This window comes from Brachycentrus maculatus, unplaced genomic scaffold (assembly GCF_059751285.1).
Source record: "Brachycentrus maculatus isolate JH-2025_06_01 unplaced genomic scaffold, ASM5975128v1 h1tg000055l, whole genome shotgun sequence".
NCBI classification, from domain to species: domain Eukaryota; kingdom Metazoa; phylum Arthropoda; class Insecta; order Trichoptera; family Brachycentridae; genus Brachycentrus; species Brachycentrus maculatus.
Window position 1 is genome coordinate 5,328,129 of NW_028280809.1, and position 19,633 is coordinate 5,347,761.

The following is a 19,633-nucleotide window of genomic DNA, read 5'->3' on the forward strand; positions in this document are numbered from 1 at the left end:
TGCGTATTTTAATCCCAATTAATCATAAACATTTTAAAATCTTTATTTTTTTCCTTATCAGCCGTGTCTCTCCACTGCTGGATGTAGGCCTATTCTAATTTTTTCAGACTTCTCTAGTTATCAATCGATATTTGAATCGGTATTAAATATATATAAGTTTCAAGTTTTATATTGACTAGCTTAGACTTTTATACCGGTTAGCTTCGAAACCGGTAGACACTGTAATTAAGTTATAATAAAATATTTATAGTGATTTTAAAACAAAGTTACATTTTAATTATAAGTTTTTTAAAATATTTTTTTCTCCATACCATCTAACTGGACGTGGTAAATTCGAATGGTGTTATTTCGCCTGTGAGATACATTTTTGAAAGAAATTGTACAATCGCTTTCAAAATACGGACCTTAATGTATTTCCTTGTGGTAACTTGAACGGAATTACGAAACGATTTTAGTCGACCTAAACGACATTAAATAATATTATTTTTTCAAACTTTTTTTGTTTCAAGTGAGACCAATTTCCAAAGATTAACTGCATAACTTCTTGTAAACATCTCAATTTAAGTTTGGGCTCTGGAGGACGCTAATGTATCGTTATGTCTCTCGAGGCGGAAGCTCGTCGTTCGCCGTTATGATTTACACTCGATTGTTCTTTAAAAAAATAAAAGATTCCGCGTTTAAAGACAGGAAAATAAAAATTTACGCTTGTTATCCGATAATCTGTTAACTCGCTGAAGCGGCGATGGTCCTCGTTTTTTCACTTTCTTGGCGTTTTTACGGCGCTTTTAAAATCTTCGGTCGGTAAATTGTGACATGCAAGTTTTCACGTTATTTAAAATGATTTGTGCTCCTTTCGCTGAAACGCAAATAGTGTGGCAGATTTCTGTATAAATAATGCTTTATTTACTTTTGGTACCTTGTCTTTTCTCCACAACTTTGTGAAGAAGCATAATTATAGAAACACGCTCTCGTTTGTCAATTTTAAATTCGTCAAATAAAATATACCAATTAAATACAGTTCTTCACAGTAAAACACTTTTGCCCTCTCCATAGCACATTTAGTTACCATGCTAGAGGTCCATGTTCAATGCTAGAGGTCCCAGGTTCAAATCTCAGGCGGGGTTTAACAAATTTAAGTGTTTATTTACTCAAATATTTTTTTAATAATAACTTGGACCAGAATCTGAAGCGCAGGTTTGATCGCCTTGCCTTTATATAATTAACGATTAACATAAAATTCCATCAATTTAATGCAGTGTCCTTTAAAAGGCCATTGGGCGCGGATAAGGGTCAGAAGTAGTATAATATTTTGATTATGATACTCTCTTTTCACAGGGGAATTTTACTTTTCATTTTTCAAATAGTTAAAAAAATGAGATTTAAAAAAAGGCAATTTGTAAAAATGTAATTATATTTTTCCAAATCTTTAAAATATCAACAAAGATTGTCTTCAGCCGATGGGATTTACATGTTTCAAAGAATTTTTTCCTGTTTCTCGATTTTGAAAGATGACGGTATGTCACGCAAAATGTAAATTTGCCGCCACGAAATAATGACAACATGGATTTTGTGGCGACAAATTTTTGTTTCTGCCTCACCACTGACCTGGTTCAATACCCTAACTCAGTTGGTGATTCACGATTTTATGATTCACGGATAACATCTTAAGTCCATGTTCCAAGAATCCATTCAGTGGCCGTGGTTGCAACATAAAGTCAAACTCGTTGAATGGATTGGTTTGGAGGTTTTATCGCTGATTCATTATTTTCCGCTGCAGCATCCGTGACGCGATATGATTCAGTTCTAAGTATAAGGATGCAGATTACGGTACAGATGGTTAAAATTTTCGCTTTTTCGAAAATACTTAAATCCAGCGTAAAATCTCCGATTCTTGTAATATCTGAATATAAATTGTCTTTAATTTTTCTGAAACGTGGACCCTTAAAATAAGCAGCGTGAACCGGCTGGAGGCCTTTTCAGATGATGACGCATCGAGGAATGCTTCGAATGCTCTGAACGGACATGGTCAGCAATGCAAGAGTCCTCCAAAGAGCCTGAGCGAATAGGGTACTAATATCGAATATAAAAGTATCCTTTTTGGGACATGTGCTCAGAGAAAAAAGTACAAGCTACTGCAACTGATCATCAAAGGTAAGGTCGAGGGTTCAAAGGGTGTCAGAAGAAGTTTGATCTCTTGGTTCCATATAATATACACGAGTGGACAGGAGTACGAAGCGTCGAGGAGCTATTTCGAACTGCTAAAAATAAGGACACATTTTACAAGTGATAGTGAACGTTGGAAGGAACTCGACACGACACGTAAAAAAGAATAAGAATTGTCCAAATGTAAGCATTTTCTTTATGATTTTTTCTTTACGTGTTTCACCTTACGGATGATATATCAATATTATGAGCCAAACCGTAAGCCCCGGAATGCTCAGACTTCATATTCTTTCGTATAAAAAACGATATATGCTTCATCTCAAGTTGAGACACCTGTAATATTGCCTAAATATGATCTGGGTGCCATATTCAAAGTTTCTAGATACCGAGAAATACATAACCCAAACTTAGATTGAATAAATATTTGACAATTCTACATATTGAAGATGGTGAAATGTTAAAATTAAAAGAGTCAAAATGATATATGCATGTACCAACCTTAATTAACCGAGTTAATTTTTACGAAAATACCATATGTCCATAAACATCCTAATTACTTTAATTTTAATTTTAAATAGTAATCAATCTCTTACTATTTTATTTGTCAAAATCTTTTATGTTGGCAAATAAAGAGGGAATCGTAAGAATTTTCAATTATTTTATCATGATAATCATTGTTATTTTTTAACGAAGATCCATTGTACAGCTATCGCTGCAATATCTTATACGAAACGCGACAAGAGAATCCCTCTTGAGAAATGTTGTTCAAGGTAGCAAATCTTAAGCCTTTTAAAATTGTCCCGTTTTTAAAAGAAAGCTACTGGGATTTAAGCCCCCTGTATTAAAGCAAATCTTCAGTTCTCGTTGCACCGAAGAAACATTAGTATTAACATCCAGAACCCGGTTATATTGCGCTAGATAAATGGCCTTAAGGCTATTTACTCGGGTGCCATAGTAGTGGTTCCTGGAAACCTCCAGAGATGAACTAAATCATTCGCAAACTTGGGATATATTTTACTGCACTGAGCTTCATAATGTTAGTGTATCTTCACTAAGCAATCTGGGTCCAAATTCAAGCATTAGCTCGTATTCTCCTCACTTTCCCGTATCTAACTTTCAACTGAAGAACTCGATCCTTCGAATTGAAATATGATAAACATCTATGTTACAGGTGTTTGTTTTATTATAATATAATACACCTACGAGGCTCACTACTTTTTGTAATGGTAACATAGATAATAATTATAACGTATTTTGGAAAAGCATGTTATTAATGAATGTTTTATTAGAACTTAAACTTGTATGTATTTCAATTTTATGTAAATTGTTTGATCTGATCTTTGTATGTAACTGAGTGTAATAATTTAAGTGTATGTTGGTGTAAATGATTAAAAAGTTTCCATTATGTGATTGGCGAACTCCGAAAAATAATTTCTAGTTAGTATAAAACTCAATAAGAGGTATTATAGAAGTGTTTAAATTTTAACATAATCAACATGTCGTTGCACAACGTTAATGCCGAATCAATAAACAATATAAAGAATAAGTAGTTTGAAAATTACAACGAACGTGATTAAAACATTGGCGTGCATATTAGTTACTTTCCATGACACATATATGAAAATAATACGAATTGTGGTTTCCTTAAATTATTGCAAAAATATGATTGAAATACCCACGCAAATGTTTACCCTATTAAACAACGTCTAGTAATTACATTACAAGTTCAACAAACAAATGACATCTGATGGCGCAAACTATTTCCAGTAATCATTAATTCCTCGCCTAAATTCAAATACAATTTGCTCTTGAAATATTTCAAAGGGCAGATATTATATTAAGGGATTGTATGTGCCAGACAGATAAATCGTGTCTAACTTTTAACGTCATGCAAAGTTTATGAAATGTACTAAAATAACGGCGGGCTGATTCACATCGTGAGCCGATTCCATTAACGAATGGATGATTGCAATTTATCTCTTCCATTAGAGCTTAAAATAGCTCAAAACACAAATTATCAATCTAGTAATGTAGATAGGGGAGACACAATGACAACATCTTTAAATATATATGTATAATATATACATATATTGTGGTAGGGTGGGTTCGAACCGAGAAACGTCGACTCGACATCAACCACGAGACCACAAATCGACAATATGGTTACTGGGATTATGTCGAAAATACAGTTTCAACTTATTTTAAATATACTCTTATACTATATACGAATATACTCTTCTTGATATTTAAAACATTTCTTTTGTGGTTAGACATTCTCACAAAACCTTGTTCAGTATAAAACCAGTTTCGAGATTTTTCCGACTCTTCGTCAAGACATTTGTTTTGCCACCAAGCAAACAACTCTATAAACTACTTCCAAATAATTTTTCATACATCAACAACTACACAAAATACTAATCACATGCGGATTGATTATAATATACTCGTATTTGCTATAATAGTGGTATTTGTGATCTTTGCTGGCGTAGTAATTGTCCTGACGAAGAAACGGAAACGTCTCGAAAGTGGTGGGGCAAAAATCTTGGCGAAAGATTACTAACAGTAATTGTTTTATATTTTGTGACTAATGGCGACATATATCCTGTCGTCATTTACATAAAAGTATTCCCTTACTTTATACTAAATATATGACTCAGATTTTAATAGGATTGTCTTTTATACAAACTTAAATAGGTTTTAAAAATAAATATGCAGGTACATAAAACATTCACGATATTATATAAAAATGTACAATGAACGTAGTCCATAGTACTTAATTGATTATTATTAAGTAAATAATGAAATAAAATGGAAGTAAAATACTGTGTTTCATAATGGAAAACAAACTTTAAGGCACTGGATATTTGAGGGCGGAAAGGCACCAAAGGGGTAAGTGCCACCTCGTTTTGAGATAATGAGGAAAAACATGCTTTGTATAATTTTATTTGGACCATTTCGGCCGGTTAGATCGGTATCCATTTCCGCCATTATTTGTAGTCAAATTACAGCAAGATTCAAGATCTTTTGACCGCAATGGCAGTGAAAATGTTACGCTCTATCTACCTAGTGTAGATAGCTTTTGCATAAATTCTGGACTTTTATTTCTTACCTCATCAGTATTTATAAAAAAATTCAGATGCTGAAAAAAATCATATTGTTGTGAATGCCATTAAAAATTGTTTATTTATTTTTATTTCATTATATAAATTATTTCAAATGACAAAAAAGCATAATCACTAACTAGCTGGCTTACCATCACGCCACTTCCCCGCAGGCCTATGCAGAGAAAAAAGAACGCCATACCTTTGGTAACCTTCTTCGCCTCTTCCACATTCATGCATCTGCTCAAACGTACACGCCGATTATTTCGACTCCTGATCCGGTCACTTTCAAGTATTAAGAAATGCATTTTCACATTTTACAATATTTATTTAAAATAAAAAGAAAAAAATATTACTCTCGTTATTGTGGATTTTTATGTTGAAATCGGTATCATATAAAGTTTTTGTGTTTATTTGGAATTGAATAGCATTATTATTATGTTATTTCATTAATTGATTCCGCAGCAACTTAGTGGTAATATCTAACCATCTTTTATTTAAGTTTTACTTGGTAAATACCACTATTTCTGAAAATAAAAGTTTTCTGTATTACGGAGTACAGCATGCATACATATAAATTCGAATAAGTATCAAACCACTTAAACCGAGGTTAATCTAATACTCAAATAACTACATTAAATACCGACCACTCACAATGCTGGACATAAATTTTCCTTTTCATTTTTTTAAGGTAGACTGGCTCGGTCCCCTTACCTTTGGTCTTAACTAAAGTCGACTGGGATAAGTGTTCCGAAGTCTGGCTACTAGTTAGTAATTTCTCTCCAATTTACTGCTGAAGTTCCGGCTGCAAACCGATGGATGACCGGATCTTCCTTCCGCTCTAAAGTCGGGGCGACTCTTACAGATACGCGACTCGAGGGTTCTGCATCATATTTAGATTACATTTAATCATAGCTTTAAGTACGAGAATTTGTGTTACGTCATATCGCTTCCGCTCGATAGAGGTGAAGTTATGTCTACATATCAGGGTTGGAATGGGGTTTTATCACTCGGGAGGAATATCTAATTTAACATACTCAACCTATAAAGAATTGTGTAAGACTCGTTTTGTGTTTATAACAGCCGATATAATCAATTTTTTCATTCACGATTTTCATTTGCTAAATTAACTTTTAACATTAATTTTGCCTTCGTAAAAACGCTGTTGTCGTAAGTTGGTAATGAACGACGTCACAGAAACGATGAACTTATTTTAATATTGGTGAAATTGTTAAATTATTGGCGGCTCTATTTGTTGATGTCTATAGTGAACCCTCCCACCCTACCTCCGTTCATATTTGTATAACACCAATGGTAGTGTAGTGGTAATCAAACAACCACATGACTACTATTATAGCTCTATAAAGTAAACATTTTCGGGATACGCCGCATAACACACCCGATGACGTAAAATTTGATGACGTATACGGACGTCCGTTTCTCGTTTTTTTTCAAATATCTAAAGTTTAAACTTTAAACCTTAATATCTCCCTTTCTTCTTTATAGATTTTAATAAAAACGTTACCGATAGTCTTGTGATTTTTCATATTAATTTATTAGTCAATAATAACACATCATGAGAATGATTAATAACATTGAAAAGATAACCCCTTAACTACGTGGTGTAGATAATTTAAATATTATGTTTTTTTTGTCTCAACCCACATCAAGCAATTAAACCTAATCGCATCATTTTAAAAAGCAGAAAATTATTCATTTGTGACGTATTTTATTTGCGGAATAACACGATGATTTAAACAAAAAAAAATAAACACCCGGAGAATACAACTTATGGGTTTATGAATGTAATCATGACTAGTTTTAAGAATTAAATATGCTCTCATCGATCCGAACCTAAACAAGATTAAAAAAAAAAACATAAAAAACACGCAAATACTAAATAAATGTTCTCTTTAGCTTATTTATTATCACACAAAATTATTATATATAACCTACTTTTGTTTAAAAATTATTATGAATGTATGAAGTATACAGTAGCTATACCTGTATTGCTACTGAAGTACTGTAATATTAGATTGAAATGTAAAAGGCGCGTGCAACGTAACTACTGTAGTGTAAAACACTATGTATGTACCATATTACAAATTTCTCGGCTAATCCGAACTTTTCCAAATGCGAACAGGCCACAGCACTAATAAGTTCGATTTTCCACAAAATAATTTTCTATATACATTTTATGCTGAAATGTTTTGTGTTATCAATGTCAAATAGAATCAGGCGTCACCAATACCGAGGCCAGTTTATTTACCGTTACTGCAAGTACAGGGTGGTGCAAAATCAATCACCCTACCGAAAGATGTTATAATTTTTGCAAATGGTGTATTACGTCAATCATATTTGTCATTTGTGAACTAGACAGTTGCGCAAAATTAATCATCCGAATTTATTTTTGAATAACCTTTTTACTTTATAAAAAAAATAAAGCAATGGATGTCATTATTTGTACTTTAGCAATTTTTTTTTCTGTTACGTAGAAAATATGATATCCGTCAAGTGGCTGCCGCCAGTGTTGATATCCGTTTTATGACCAATTTATCAATTAGTTTGTATACTGCGGCTGTCTTGTTCACAAACGTCAAATATGATTGACGTACGACACCATTTGCACAAATTATAACGTCTTCCGATACGGTGATTAATTTTACGCCACCCTGTAGTTGGTGCCCTATTTAGGTCGGTAGCGATTGTTGCACAACAGCTGGAATAAGTATTTCACCTCCACCCTTTGCATTTGCATGCGCTTACCGCCACAATAGCAAAATTAGTCGCTCGTAGAAAGTACAGAGGCTCATTGCTCCATTATAAGTGAAACTCAAATGGACTGCAGATTAATCAATCAATTAGTGGATTGAAATATCACGATTGTGTCAGGGCATAAATTGAATAATTTGTTGTCTTATAAGCGAAGTTACTTTTATCATTTTCTTTGTTTTGTAATAAACATACAATAAAATAAATAAATAAGACCGTATCAACATAAGAAAATTATTTATTTATGAGGCATTCAATTTATCGAATAACACGATGATTTATATAAATACTCGTATAATACTTCTTTTGAATTTATTAATGTTAAAACGACTAGTTTTGAGAACTAAATATGTACTCAACATGTGAAAATACAATGAAATATCAGTGAGAAAATACAGTGAGATACCAGTTTGTATTTTCACTGGTTTCGAGAATAATTTTTTTTGTCATCGACATCTCAACAATGTTTAGGAATAATATGGAAGCCGGGTATTTCCAGAACTTATCATCTAGCATAGGCTCGTTAAGTGGACACTTTACACACGTGTAGTATTCACCATTCTACACAACATTTTTTTTGGAACTCATACATATATCAAGAATGCAAGAAAATAGACTGGCCCGCTAATATACTTTCTCTTCACGAGAACCCTGGCACTTAGAAAAAGTGGTATTCACTAAGAAAAACTTTTATGTATTAATTTTAAATCAAACACTGATTTTTTGAGTCTACTAAGTTGTATTTTATAAACAAAAACACATAAAAAATTATATTGTGACAATTGTTTCGCCTTGTTAGGGCATTATCAAACGAATGTTTCGACGACGAATGAACGACATTCATTTGATAATGCCCTAACAAGGCGAAACAATTGTCACAATATAATTTTTTATGTGTTTTTGTTTATAAAATACAACTTAGTAGACTCAAAAAATCTGTGTTTGATTTAAAATTAATACATAAATTAAAATGGAGTTCTACAAATTAAACGCCAAGTCAATAACTAAGAAAAACATTAACTAAAAATGGAAAAATACCACCTGGAAGACCTCCAAAGCGATGGTGCGACAGCTTGAAGTCTGCATCTCAAAAGACGGATAACGAAACACATGGATCCTTGGATCTATAAGGAAGACGAAGGATATTTTGAATTGTGTCCTAATACTGGTTCACATACATTGAATAAATATTCGGACATACTTAAATTGTTGAGAATGTGTTGAATTATGGATTCTTCAACTTTTGACACTAGCCCGGGTATTTCCCTGTCAAGTTTGTGTCCGACGCAGTCCGGTCATAAATAAAGCTAAGCGTTGTATTCCGGATAATAACATCACACCATCGTACTGCCATCACGGGCAGCGGGGTACAGTTATCCATTGAGTGCTAAGCCCGGAGCTCTTAGCAATTTTGCAATACATTAGCCGGCGATAAGGCCCCCGTTAGCGGCTGCATACGGTCTGCCCTATTTATGTGAACACCACTCTAATAAGCGTCCGAACTCTAACCACCTAATAGCGCATTACACCACTTTGTAATGTGTCCTTACCTTGTTTTTAAGGGCTTACTCGCAATAATAGAATTCAGCAAGCGTCCGGCTGCGCTAAGAGCCAGACTTCGTGTGAAATTCCTATGTGAAAAAAAAAATAGTCACACTCAAAATTTTGTAAGTAAAAATAACTGGTCAAATTATAAGCTACCTACATAAAAAAAAATGTTTTTAGGCGTTTCGCAGTATGCAAAATAATCCGGCATAATGAAAGCTCTCTAAATCCAATCTTAGATGTCTATTGTGAATTCGTATGTAGTGTCATGAGATTAATACAAATATCTAGTTCCAAATTTTTGAGTAGTGTGGTTGTCAATTATGGGTAAAATGGTAAATTTAACACGTGTGTAAAGTGATCACTTAACCAGCCTACAACAGGTTATAAGCTCTGTTAATACCCAGACTTCCATATTGTTCTTTATCTATGTCGAGATGTCAAAAAATGTATCGTAAATCATAGATTTTTAACTAGTTGAGTTATAAAAAAACAACTAGAGTTGATAGTTTAAATGCATTGTTCCAGATATCGCAATATTTAGTACTGGGTACTCGAAGGCATTTCTTTCCCCGCAAGTTATGTATTGTGTCGCGGTCGGAGGGCTAATTCATGCATATTTCATTTCCTCGCAATACTAATAGTCTGTTTACGTTAAGAACGGATGTAAGGTGAATTCCGTAGATGTGTCGTTGGAGCGATCGATAAGTCAAAGCTGTTGTGATCGAAACTTTCACGTGACTCGCGTGCTTTGTCCCGATTTGCGGTACACAGTTTACACTTTACACATGCGAGGGTTGCTTTAAAATACTTTTACATAATTTAATAAACAAACTAAAAAATCATCCCTTAAACAACTCTGCTATTACTGTGTAACACGATACTCTACTATGTTTGCTGGCAATAAGATCAAAATGCGAATATTTGTGATATGTTTAGATGCTTAAAAATATTCTTATCCTTTAATAAAACAACAAATATCATTATTTCTGTACTCCATGACACCGTGTAAAATATTTAATATTTTTACTTCATAAAAAAATTAACTTTATGATTTATTAAAACCGATTATTATGCAAATTGTTAAAAAATCTATATGTTCATATACATAAATAAATAATAATAAATCCCTTACCGCACCCCAATGGTGCATAGGGCACTGCTTCATAAAAACGCAGTGTTATCTCGATCGATTACACATGAAGGAAAGGTGATCAGCCCTCCACTTCAGGTACCAGTCCAGTGTAATATTGAATAAATGTTAGAGTGAAAAAATCACTTATATTTATTAAACCCCCTGGGAATCGAACCCGGGACCTCCAGAATGTAGGCGAGCATGCTGACCATTACACTACGGAGGCTATGCATATACATACGCATAGGCTAGGCATATACATACATACATTTATACATATATACATACATTTATAAATTCAATTAATATTTTTTTCTTGCGGAGAGCTATCCAGCTACCTAATGTGTCATGTCGGTTGAGTTCTTTGACATGCTTTTTAAAAAAATAATTTTTATATATTTTTTTACAAAGTATGCACAAAAAAACTACAATAACTTATTTACTCTTGATCATTTACCCATTCCTTAATTTTTTATCGATTATATTTTTATGTTTGTAGAATTTACTTACTGTACTCAGTCACGCCTTGCTCAGTTTTAGTTGTGGTCAGTCTGGTTAAATAAAAAAAGAAGAGAAAGCACACATTTCCAATATACTCATTTCTATAGTATTGCGTTTATTGCTGTAACAACAGATTGCGGTGAAAATGCTTTTCAAAAATATGCATGTTTTTTCTTGTCACAGCAAATATGTAAACTCGCACGTTTAAGATAATTTTAAAGTAATATGTGAATTACTTTAGGATATTTCAGATTTTGATAAACACACATTAACAGTTTTATTATTATATTCATATCTAATGTTTTAAATGTAATAAATGTACTTCAAATTATTTTTTGATCATCAAAGATGAAGAAGAATATGGAAGTCTACGGGGCTGACGAACGTCATAGGCTGGTTTAAGTTAACATTTTACACACGTGTAACATTCACCAATTCTACCCATTATTGACAACCACACTACTCAAATTCTCAAAGTTCTATATATATATGAACCAATTATGAAACCTTATTCTTGAATCACTAGAACTTCACTAGAGACATCTATTGGTGAGATGAAAAGAATTGGAAATAATCCAGATTTTGTGGACAGTGTAGTATTTAGACACACTAAAAATGTTGTTAATGTACTTCAAAATGCGTAACTACTTTCAAATTCCCTTTTCTTATAATTTGTGCATCTTTGTCAAATATCAAAAATAAATCTGAATAGAGTAATATTACTGTCGACAATTTTTTTCTGGCATAGCATCTAAAATTTAGTGACACGTGATTATCGACAATATGAACGGGAACTATTTGGGAACCCTGCGGGCTACCTGAGCGCACGCATGCTCCCAGATCTGATATGGCTTGATGTTGGCCCAATATTGCGTCTTAAGCAATTACCCCAATGTTCGACGCTTAATTAATATTGTTCTAGCGGTGAGTTAGTGCCAAAACGTATTTATTACAACGCTGTTAACAAATTACTTTAATACTCATGAACTGAGAGTTTTGTTAAGTTTAGAATTAGTACCGTAGAACGGGGCTACTTGAACTTTGATGTGTTACTTGAGCCCAGTAGAAAAAAATAATTTATATCTGTATTTGGTCTACAATAATGAACGTATCGACATGATTCATTGTTCCCCGGACAGATGACACTTATTGTCACGATACTTCGATTTATACCACGATCTAATTTTTTTTTGTACTGGGCTCAAGTAACACATCAATATTCAAGTAGCCCCGTTCTACGGTACCTACCTCGTTAAGTTTTTACTTTAGGTCTGAATTCTGTTTGCTTGAAATGTTTATTTAACAAATATGATTCTTTTCAAGATTTAATAAAGATGTATTTTCTAGAGACGAAACAATTTATTGTAATGATGTAAAGAATTTTGATATGTAAATAGGATTGGTGAATGTTACACGTGTGTAAAGTGGTCACTGAACCCAACATATGACAGGTCGTAAACTCTCTAAATGCTCAGACTATTCTTGTCAGAAAGCCCATATTCTTCTACATCTATAATAATTAAAGAAAACACTTTGTTTTTTACCACTTGAGTTTTTAATAATATATTGTTTCAAAATTCTTCGCCATTGCTTTCAATTTTTCCTTTGTTTTCAAACTCCGTTCCTTAACTAACCCCTTCCCCTTACTTTCCCCTCTCCTTATTTATAGAAAAAATTTATATTTTATATTTTAGTTATTATACAGACCTGAATGATGGAAGTTTAACTTCTGAAACATGTAGTCTTTAATAAAAACTCAAGTGGTAAAAAACAAAGTGTTTTCTTTAATTATTATAACATGTCTTACCACAAAGTTAATGCCGAAACAATAAATAAAACTTCTACATCTATGTTGAGATGTCAAAAATGTAATAAAGTGGTGAAAATCCAGAATTGTGAACAAGTATTTGGCCATTTATTTACAAGGCTGACGAAAAGTGATAACTTAATGCACTCATCTAAACTTCACTATTCTTACCATTTTTTTTTCAAGTTTCCATTCTGTCTTCTTCTTCTTCTTTATACCCCTATTCGCTCTCAATGGTGTACAGGGAACTTTATCGTATCGACACAGTATTATCTTGGTCGTTGCTCATATGAGGAATTCAAACATCACTAGGGTCGTATTAAATAAATATCATAGTGAAAAATCACAAACGTTTATTTTGCCCCCACCTGGGAATCGTACCTGGAGCCTCCAGCACGGTATATTAATTTACTAACCATTACACTGCAGAGATGGACATAACGTAAGACATGTAAAATAAATCTAGATAACGGTCTTTTGGGGGAAATATCAAGTATTTGTACTCTTTCATTCTAAGATTTGAGCCTACTCGAAATATTGTTAAAATAATTATATGCACATTTTTTTTTGCGTTTTTTTGTCTTTTTGTCGGGAAAGTAATAATTATTTATTTTTAAAAAAATACACTACAATGTCAGATGACTTCTGAATGTAAAATTATTATTTAAAAGTTATTATTAAAGTTATTATTTATTGATTTGGCGTTTAATTTGTAGAACTCCATTTTAAATTAAGTATTAATTTTTAAATCAAACACAGATTTTTTGAGTCTACTAAGTAGACTTAGTAGACAAAAAATCTGTGTTTGATTTAAAAATTAAAACATAAAAAACAAAGTTATTTTACACTTTCAAATGCATATTAAAATTCCCTAATTATATAAGTAACCATCCCATCGCTTCCCGGCAAAGATAAGCAGTAGATTGGACTCACCAACCTGTCTTTGCAAACAATCTTCACCTCTTCCACATTCTATTGTTTTACTATTCTTTCTTCACTCATTCGATTCATCGTTATAATTCCGTAATTCATCGTTACACTACATAGTTTATCCACATTCTTGGTATCAGAGTGTCCTAAGTATGTATTTGGTATCGCGTAATAATCTTACGTGTAGTAAATTAAACACTTCTTGTATATTTAGCACAGTGTAAATATATCTAGAGCATATATTGTAAATATTACACATATGCAAACGTATAACTGTTAGAATCGTTAATAATGCAAATATTGTTTGTTTGTTCAATAATGTGATTTCAAGTTACCTCAAATTAATTAAATAGTCTATGAATGTAATATCTGAGATAATAACACATGGATCAGTGTTAATACACGTCTTCGTGTCTTCAAAAGGCCCAGGGTTTTACGAACTCCATCTGAGTAAGTTCTTTTATTTTGTTGTTAAAAATGTATGACAAAATGAGTAATTATAACAAAGAAATTAAAGGTGCTACCAATTGAGAAATTCCACCCCATTCGCATTATAATTGTAGGTTCAGAAGTGTAGTGTGATTGATCAATAACACTCTCCTTATCATTCATCGTTCACTTCGTGTAATACCACTTCAAAAAAGCATTAAAGTTAATTTAAGTTAGTTAAAGTGGACGATGACTTTAAGTGTGGACATAGTGCTATGGTAGTGAAGGGTAGTATTGTTTGCATACTTTGGTAGTGATTGTCCTGACGAAGAGACGGGTACGTCTCGAAATAGGTAGACATAAACATCTCGGTGAGTGGTTACATACTAATATAACTAACATTTAAAAAAATATATAAATACTCAAGTAAATGTGTTATCTGTAAATTGTAAAGCTCCCTTGGGGTGATTTTCCACTAAAACGGCGCTGTATAAATTCTCCAATAAATAACTAATAATAAATGTTTCATTTAAACGTGAAAATATTATTTTTCAAATAAATTTTAAATCTACGAAACAACTATGCAGTCGAAAATATTTAAAAATCTTTAAATATATTTAAAAGTCACAGCAGCTGTCAAGCACGCTGACCGCCATGAGAAATGTCTAGTATTGCGTGTATAGCTGTTATGTTTAACAGATGGCGCTGTTATTTTTTAGAAAAAAAACTGTGTTTGAAAAAAGCACGTTTTTACCTGTCACAGGTGGATAAAATGCAACACGCGCGTGTTCGAATGAAACGTCGTGTTAAAATCCCGCAGCCATCGGTAAATTGCCGAAGAACATTTAAGATTTTGAACAAACGAACACATATGTTTTTATATTCTTTTTTGACATCTCATCAAAGGTGAAGAAGGTATTTACGGGGCTGACGACCGTCATAGACTGGTTTAAGTGATCACTTTACATACGTGTAACATTGACCAATTCTACCCACTATCGACAACCATACTACTCATTCAAGTTCTACATATATGAACCAATTTTGAAACATTATTCTTGAAAATAACTCCTGTTATTGGAGATAATCCAGATTTTGTGAACAAGTATTTGAATACACTCAAAATGCTGTAAATACATATGTTTTTATTTTTAAATATAAATAAATAAAAATATGCGCGTATTTATATTCAACTTTGTGTTGAAATTCCAAAGAAATCAGAGGGTAACTTACGAGATTTAAGATTTTGAACGAACGAACGTTTGCATTTTTATTTATAAGGATAATAAAAGTTTATAGAAAAACACGAATCCAATGAATTCGAATACTAATAATAATAAAAGTAAATCATTGACATTAGTTTCTGATATTTTCCAATATGTATGTCATAGTTCTTTACGGGCAAATCTATGAATATTGAGCTTCGTCAGTTTCCCTTATTTCATAGAATTTACTTCACTATTGTTATAAATTATTACGATTGGGTCTTCGGGTTTTTCCAGAAAACAAAAAAGAATGGATAAGGGTCAAACGTTTTTACCCAAATCTGCAAAAAAACTGCGCGCCGTTTGTATAAATAATATCTCCCCTATTTTCAACCCTCACGATTTTATTTTTACGAAGCGAAGATATTGATACAAAATTATTTTATTCCGCGTCACATGTCTGGTATTTTCACCAATCAAATTAATTGTATTTTAGCATGAAGTATATTGCAAAGAGTGGCAAAAAATGAATCACCCTATCGCAAGATATTATAATATTTGAAAATGGCGTAGTACGTCAATCATATTTGTGAACTACATACACAGCTTCAATATACAAAAAATGATAAAACGGACACAAATCGCTCACTCCTTTCAAGAACGTCATAAATCAAAAAACTCCATTTTTCAGGAGAACGTTTTTAAAGTTTAAAAATATAATACAATGTATTAAAAATAAATATCAAGCCACTTACTGAACTTTTTACTGTGCAACAGATCTTTTTAAGTAAAACCTGAAGGTTTTTTCTCCATTTGAAAAATATTTAGTTTGTTTAAAAAAATAATTAAACAATACCTTTTCTTCAAAATGCAAAAACAACACTTTCTACCCTGTGGCGGGTAAATATTAAGTTAAAAATATTATCTTTTTAAGTAAAACCTGAAGGTTTTTTCTCCATTTGAAAAATATTTAGTTTATTTAAAAAAATAATTAAACAATACCTTTTCTTCAAAATGCAAAAACAACACTTTCTGCCCTGTGGCGGGTAAATATTAAGTTAAAAATATGCCGCTTCTGCTGGGATATAGTAAATTTTCTGGGCATTCCGAAAACATGCCCAACTGAAAATTGACGAATTTTGATTTATGACGTTCTTGAAAGGAGTGAGCGAAATGTGTATCGACACTGGCGCCAGCCTCTTGACGGATATCAATATTTTCCACTATACGGAAAAAATTGTAATGGTCCTAATAAATATTTCCGTTACTCAAATTATATTTTTTTAATTTAGTAAAAAAGTAATTTATAAACAAAATTGGATGATTAATTTTGCGCCATTCTAAATTTGTTTATATGCTTTCATATGCTGCATCTTACTTATTCACAAATTTTAAATATGATTGATGTACGACTCCATTTGCAAAAATTATAACATTTTCTAATAGAGTGATTAATTTTGCGCCACCATGTATTATTATTATTGAATACTATTTTAATCATTTTAAAATGCTGCATTAATCAGTTATATTTAATTATCGTCGCATGCAAATTGATAATGTACCGTTTGGTAATATCTACTAGCCGATGCCCCATATAATTTAGAGATATGTAGGTATTTGACACGCTATTTCAATGTTTTTGCTTCGTGCATTTAGTCAATGAATCATTTTAAATATATTATGCAAATATTGATGGTCGATTGTCATTTCAACAAAATAGTTCTAACCGAGATATGCCTCGGCGGAGACGAACCAATTTATGAGAAAGAAATGTGAAAGTCGTCCGCTTATACGACTGAATATACTTCATAACATTAACTATTATTGTCCATTATTGAACTTACATTTAATTTTTTTAACTTTTATGATTGCAATATACAGAAATCTATTAACGTACTAGTTGGAGCTCAATTTTGGGAATTCTTTTGAATTATGTAAGTAGCTTAAATCTTTAAAACGTCTGAATTCTCTGTATAGATATAGAACAAATTTACATAAATATGTATGAGTGACAGGCAAAAACACGATATTTTTAATAAAAAGCATTTTTTACTACAATGGCAGTCCCATCTGTTGAATAAAACAGAATTACATAAATAGTAATATTTACTCGTGGCAAACAGCGTGCTTCTTGACATCTGCTAAAATATTGCATACATGCGAGTGTTATTGAGTAAAAAACGTTAAAACAAATTTGGGAAACTAATGTAGCTATAAATAGAAACCAAATAAGTCCAGGAAAGTTTAGGGTTATTCAATTCATCAAATTCTTTGAATTGGACAGGCCAGAAGTCGGAATCAACGAATTTGTATGAGGACACGAGGAGATGCATATATGCAGAATAGCCGAATAATTTATGCAAAGCGTAGTGGTGTGGCGTTCTATCCTGTCTGCTACCCCTGCGAGGAAGTAGCGTGATGATTAGTTAGTTAGTTAGTTAATTTGGTTAAAAGTGATAAGCGTTTGCTTTCATAGAAAACAATATTTATTGCGTAGTTTTGGATAGCGTAATCGTACGGGTGATTATAAAACGTGTTATTTATAGTATATAAAGGTTGCATGCCTACGGGTTAAGTGACTAAGTTGAGATAACATAACTTTTAGGAAAGGACAAAGGAATATTATTACGGCAACTGTAGTAAATAACAAATATTATTGTCGTTCAAAATAACACTTATCTGAACGAGTTTGTCATATTGTTTTAAAGTTTATTTAACTTTTTCACCTCTCGTGTTGAATATTTCACCGTGTGGAATAATGTGTCCGTTATCTTTTATGTATAAAAATAAAACAATTGCCTTTAACCGCTTATTGAATTTATTGATGTAAACACGACAAGTTTCGAAAAGTACTAATGATCTCATCAACTGTTTGTATCTTCACCTGTAGTTTTCGAAACTAGTCGTGATATATAATAACTTTTTTTTTTTTACATAAATGTTGACTTTTAATTCAGTACAGCTCCCTAAATTTTTATCTACCAGTTTCGAGTTGTACTCGTCTCTTTGTCAGAACAATCTTTTTACAAGCATGCAAACAATGCTACACGTCACTACCATAAGTTTTTTGGCACTCGCAAGGCGAAACAGCTCTCGCGTAAATTGATTTTTACACAAATATATTATAATACTACATTTTCTCGTATTTATCTCACTTTTACTATGTTTTACTATCTGTACATTGTACATTCCTAATGGGGGGGAACTTCTAGAAAATTTGGTGATGGACTTACAATCTTGAATTTATTTAGATTGGTAGTGACAGGTATATTGTAAGCTTTTAAATGTAAATTCACAGTAAAATCGGGATACAATTTTATATTATTTCACATTGTCAATAAATTTCTCAACTTAGTTAAAAAAAATATTGCTTAGCAAGAGCAGATCTGTCAGGAAGCCTAGATGCTTCTGTATCAGATCTGGGCATGCGGTGGGACAGCTTTCAATGTACATTTCTATTTTGTGATGTTTAGCTTTTTTTCTTCGCAAATCTTAATTTTCTATTTACTATGCATACCTTATATGTTCTTCCCAATCATTCAAGTTTTGTAATAAATATAATATTTATTAATAGTTTCGACATCTGAACATAGAACGTAGGAATACGGAAGTCTTATGTTCTATGTTCATCTTAGTATTTACAAGGCTTATAACCTGTCATAGTTTCATTAAATGATCACTTTAAACACGTATAACAATCGCTATTCAACCAACCATCACACTACTCAATTTTTTTGAAATCACAACTATACCATATGATCGATTTCATGACATTCTATGATTGGGTTCACGACAGCCATCTTTTGTTTGATTTAAAAAGCTTTTATTCAGCAGAGATTTTTTAAAATTTGGATGCAAAATTTGAACCCAAATTATTTTACATGCTGGGAAACACCAGAATACCTGATTTTAAATTTTTATGCACCTTATAAATTTAATAATTAAAGAAAACACTTCGTTTTTTACCACTTGAGTTTAATTATAGACTACATGTTTCAGAAGCTAAACTTCCATCATTCAGGTCTGTATAATAACTAAAATATAA

General features: G+C 32.2%; 1 protein-coding gene across 2 annotated transcripts in view; it reads left to right on the forward strand.

Annotated features, from left to right (window-relative positions):
* The window catches only part of shg (DE-cadherin), a 526,542-nt gene that overhangs the window by 143,297 nt on the left and 363,612 nt on the right, over window positions 1-19,633 (forward strand). The gene's annotated exons all lie outside the window — the stretch shown is intronic.